The sequence below is a fragment of the Vanessa cardui genome, chromosome 8, assembly GCF_905220365.1.
Source record: "Vanessa cardui chromosome 8, ilVanCard2.1, whole genome shotgun sequence".
Taxonomy (NCBI): Eukaryota; Metazoa; Arthropoda; class Insecta; order Lepidoptera; family Nymphalidae; genus Vanessa; species Vanessa cardui.
The window spans coordinates 13,602,909-13,609,108 of record NC_061130.1 but is presented as its reverse complement, the minus strand read 5'-3'; positions in this window follow the sequence as shown (position 1 = coordinate 13,609,108).

The window sequence follows — 6,200 nt, the reverse complement described above, 5'->3', positions numbered from 1 at the left end:
TCATCTTTAATGTAGTAATCGAATTAATCGGCAAATACTACATATATTATCATTTTATTTATATGTTATTTTAAGAATTAAAAATAAAATACCGTAAGTTCTGGTATCGCAAGTATTTCCAATAATAATAAATATAGCATTTATTATTACCTCTATAGATTCTTGGTGGTAAGGCTTTGTGTAAGCCCATCTGGGTAGTTACCACCCACTCACCAGTTATTCTACCGCCAAATAACAGTACTCAGTATTGTTAAAGGTTGAAGGGTGTGATGAGCCAGTGTAACTGCAGGCACAAGGGACATAACATCTTAGTTCCCAAGGTTGGTGGCACATTGACGATGTAAGGAATAGTTAATATTTCTTACAGCGTCACTGTCTATGGGTGATGGTGACCACTTACCATCAGGTCCATATGCTCGTCCGCCAACCTATACCATAAAAAAAAGATGTCTTATACAAACATATATGAGCATTACAATAAAGCATTGTACATACATGTACGACTTTATAGCATTTTATAAATATTATATATTTTATTATGTTTGTAAATATGTTTTAGATTAGACCCTCACACGAGTCCCCTATGTCTGTAATTCACGTTGTGTTTCCTGTTAGTGATTAGATAGTAATAGCGGTTAGTGGGTAATTTAATACCTGTCAGGAGCGTCGTACGTCGACAGAGACAGCGACTCTTCGATCTAGTTAAAGCAAACAATCCTATTGTACTGTTATATCTTCTTTTATAAATTTAATACTTTATAAGTGATTCAATGAAATTTGAAAATGACTGATATACAAAATACAATTTGCAACGGTTTGTATTAGAAACGTCTTTGTGCTTTTTAAAAATTCAAAAATGGGGAATAATTGAAAAAAAATGGCTGGAAATCTTGTACGAAAATTCGTTATTTTGTAATAAGAAAATCGCTATAAAAAGTAATAATAAATAAGTGTCTGTTGAGCAGTCAAAACCAGTAAATAAAGTTTTTTCCAAAATGGATCCCATGAGAAGCTTAAAATGGCTTCAAATTAATATGACTATATATTGAAATTCGTCATTTTGTGAAATCTATTTTAAGGCTTCTGCTAGCTAAAATAAGGGACGAATTTTTGTATAGAAAGTCAGTGAAATTTTTAATAATGTTCTCGATGGAATATACCATCTTATGCTACACGGCAAAATAATTAAAATTAAATTTACAATTGCACCACGGATTTTTGGTTTTTGGCAAACCCAAGCCAAAAAACATGGACAGCAGTAGTTCCTTGCTTGAAATCAGTTTGGTCAGGATTGTGAAAGGGAATAAGGAGTGTATTTGCTCGATTACTGATGCCCTGTAATTCAATCTCTGCACAATTACCTATGAGAATCTCCGTGACCCTAATCATTCAGGGGACATTATAGAAGATTGAAATTAACGTTTTGTTTTCACACAAAACAAAAGGTAGGACAGGAAATTGGCTCCCTGATTGTAAGTGGTCAGCACTGATCATTGACATTAGCTGGATCAGAAGTATTAAGCAAATGCGTCTTCCATAAACCCTACCACAAAGAAACGTCATCGTTATTAATAGTAAAATAATTCTTCAGATAAAATTTATTTAGCGATTAAAAAGTCGTCGAGAAAACGTAATACGAGTGTGTGTTAACTTAGCTCAAAAGTGTTTGTAAACAAATCAAGAATCGTGTAAAAGTATACTTTGTTTAAATCTATATACATATAATAAAATTGGTGTATCTGTTTGTAATATTAAAATAGCCCTTTTTTACTCAATGCAAATCTGTATACACGGTATATATACCAAAATAACTCTTTTTTAAATTTTTGTCTGTTTGTCTGTATATTCCGGCTAATCTCTGGAACGGCTGGACTAATTTTGACGGGAGTTTCACTAGCAGATAACTGATATAATAAGAAGTAACTTAGGCTACAGTAATATTTTTGTTGTTAAATTCAAACGCGTACAAGGTCGCGGGCACGGCTAGTTTATAGTATAATCTACAAAGCCTCTCGCTACTCCTATTACAATCAACCGAAGTAAAGACTCATTCATGTTTTCAAACAAAGGACGTGTGTTTAAATTATCGATACCAAAATCCGAGAACGTCACGTACAAAATACTCGTTGTTCCAAGTCTTGTACAGTCAGAGTAAGAAAGCCTTCGTCAGTTTTCAAATTCATTCCTCTGTCAAGTCTTAAACTCTTAGTACCTTTTGAAACTAAAACACTAAACTGACAACTGCATATAAAAATAAACTTAAATAGTATATTAACTTGGTTCAAAATAGTGTAACATTTTTGGAGTACGTCTAGTTTTATATCAACATGAAATCTTTAATGGCGTAATTAGACATTCCATATTTAAATTAGTTATGATATCTTCTACTGAATTTTAAAAATATATCTGTTAGTAGTTCTAAAAGTAATAAAAATAATTGCGTATTCAACATAAGAAATGATATGAGTTGAGATAGCCTAGTGGTTAAAATGCGTGCATCTTAACCGATGATTGGGGGTTCAAACACACATATTACATAAATTGTAGCCTTTGCATTATTCTGATGTATAATCATTATTACTGTAAAATTTCTTCCAAATCGTACGTAACAAATATACATCCATCATCACAAACATTCGTATTTAAAAAAATATGAATATAACATAATTTCCTCTATCATGAAAAACAACCTAAATTTAAACCATAATCCGCCAAGTTGAATCTCAGTGATAGTAGAACGGGCATGGATACTTTCGCCGGTATATTCCATTTGCAGTGGGATTCATCCTGCGCACATCCCTTGATCCGACTTGTCAGGTTAACCTGAAGAATGTATCAGATCCATGTCTTCAAATAATAAGAATTCACGAGAAATTGAAGTAAAATTTGGGAACATACATCATTGTACATTTTTTTTATTTTGAATATATTAACATCTGCATCATAACTGTTGCTTTCGGGTTCAAACCCAGGCAAGTACCACTATGTGCTTAATTTGTGTCTATACTATGTGCTTAATTTGTGTCTATAATTCATCTTGTGCTCGGCGGTGAAGGAAAACATCGTGAGGAAACCTGCATGTGTCTACTTTAATCGAAATTCTGCCACATGTGCAATCCACTTACCGGCATTGGAACACCGTGATGGAATATGGTTCAAACCCTCTTCTTAATGGAGGAGAAGGCTTTAGTCCAGCAGTTGGAAATTTACAGGCATGTTTCTTTACTTTACTTACAGTAAGAGTAAGAAAACCTTCGTCAGTTTTCAAATTCATTCCTTTATCAAGTCTTGAACTATTAGTACCTTTTGAATCTGAACATCCAATCATTGCGACGCAATACGTCATTCTTGATCGGTAAAACAGATTATCGTTCAGACTGAGCACACGAAAATAGATCTTAAGGAGACGAACCTTTTCTTACCCCGTCTGTACAAAACCGAGATTACGTCACAGCATAAAGACTAAATGGACCAGCTCCATGAAAAGTACGTGTATTTCTTTTAAAACATATCTAAAAGTATTTCGTCGTTTTTCCTAACAATAATATATACTGTCGTAATATGTGAAAGTCGTCTGAGTCTTATAAATAGTCGCATTTTTCAACTCTTCCATGTAAAAGCGGAGGAAACGTACCCTTTCAAATATTTTCCAGACACAAATGGACTGTTCACAGTGATGTTGGAGATAAAAGATTACAGACGTCAACGTATTTCTTCTAATTGAGAATTTTGCGACAATGTTGTTTCTGGGATTTGCGTTGGGCCAGTGACGTCATTTGGATAGTAATTAATTTATTTTGACTTTTGGATATATTTAAATATAAATATAGATCCGAATATATGTAACTAAAGCACTAGTAACTACTGAGTAACTACTCAGTTTCTTGTTCACTTAAAATCGTTGTTAAATAACGATACAAAAGTGCTTGTAAAAGTCTACTTGAACAAAGTTTATTTTGATTTTTTTTTAGTGTTATGGAAAATCAGAAGTAACGACGTTACCACAAACACCCAGATCCAAGACAATATAGAAAACTTTTTCTACATCGACTCGGCCGGGAATCGAACCCGGGACGTATGAACAAGGAGTGTCGTAAACCGGCGTACACACTATTTGGCCACAAAGGTCGACGTTTGGCAGTGCATTGTTTGTCACAATGTCTTGGAATAAAAAATACGTTCTTGGTATCTGGGTATATGCTATGTTAAGACTTCAAGGGTAAGAGGGCCCAGTAACTATAGGCTCAAATAACATAAAATCTTAGTTCCTCATACTTAAGAATTCTTACAGTCGCAATGTCAATAGGCGGGGGTAACCACTTAGCATCGAGTGGCTACCGTACTGTCCACATGCTTGTCTAAGACGAACAATGTTTTTAAATTATGGTATTTTTTAAATACTATATACGAATATATTGTCCTGATTTTATTTCCATTTTCATTATATATGTATAAGCGTTAATAGCGCAATGGTTAAAGGCCGCCTTTGCGTTGTAAAAGTCACGGGATCGATCTCCACTTCTAGGACTATTGTCGAACCTACTCCTAACACAAGTGATAAGCTTAAAAGATAAATAGGAATATTAGTAATGCCTTAATAAATTGCACATTGCATTCCTAGATACACTATCAAAGTATTAAAAAAATCGTAGCCAACCTCTGACCATTAAGTAAACTACTAGTGAGTTAAGAGTGCATACCAACATAATAAATTTGGCTCGTGTTCAGATCCGTTTAGTGGTTTTAAGTGGTCAGACTACTATATATAAATGCTCTTAACTTTTCAGCTGACAACCTAACCAACAACTGACAACTAAACAATATAAAATCGTTGAATAAACAGAGAAGAAAATATACAAAGATGTTTTGTCTTTGTCTATTTATATAGAGTTTCATGTTCCGGATTCAGTTCCGTTATTTATCGAGGAATGCTTGTCATGTTTGCATTGCGACATATACATCTGACTCAACTGATGACAACGAGTGCAACAAAAGTAAAGTATTAGAAAACAAATCTATTTAATGTAGTATTTAATTAGTAATATGAATAAAACAAGAATATTGATGCTGTGTGATTAGCCTTAATTTAAGCCAGAGATGCAAAACGTGGCTTCTAATATTATGACAAATTTACAAACTAAAAAATTATCTGAAATGTGCTGTAGTTGCTAGAATAAGTATTTCGTTTATCGGTAGACCTTTTTATTCCATCTAGGTATTCAAAAATAGAACATAAAGAAGTGTTATATAAGTATGGATTTATAATGAACTATTTGAACACACACACACACACACACACACACACACACACACACACACACACTTACAAGTTCCAGAATTTGGAATGATACTGCGAATTTTACGCCAAAAAATCCCAGCTTTTTTTCGGCTATATCTGAGGATTGAACCCAGAACCTCAAGAACTGTGGTCTTATATCAAGCCATAAGACCAACGAGGCATTCAATATACACTGTTACTGCCAGGAACCTATGAACACAGTCGAATGACTCACAGTTCAACTGATAAAAGTCCAGGATATAAAGAGCGATAACTTTACATTTGCATTATATCTGCGTTGATCTTCCTGTCTGTTATCTATAAATAAAATCTTTTATATACATTCAAATTCAAAGAAAAAATTGTTTGCTTTTTTATCTGATTTTAATTAAAATATTAATAACAATAAGCGTGAATTGAAAACTCCTTGGTTTGAGACTTCTATGGATTTTTATAAAATTGTCCTTTAGGGTATATTTCTTAGGTATTTGTCAATAACAATCTAGATGATAAAATAGCTCGGGTTACACCTAAATCTTAATCGAGGACTGGGTTTAAACCTCAAAGCACAACATCAAATATTTCAGGGGCAAGGTAGTTGTTGGAATAACCTTTCTCTGCAAAGGAAAGTTTAACAGTGGTTTTGGCGTGTCGTCTGACAATTGGCCAGGACTCTCATATAATACACCAGGAAAGAAACATACAAGCAAGAAACATATCGAAACGCATTCACTTGATAGGACTTGCATATAACCTTATGTGCAAGTTCGTCTAGCCAGCCAATTCATACCTTCTTCCAAGATAACAGGAATAAAGCCAAATAAACAACAATTAACAATAAATTGATATGATAACTTCAGTCGAGAGCTCGATTAATCAATGATATTAGTTATGGCCGAACTGAGATGGCCCAGTGGTTAGA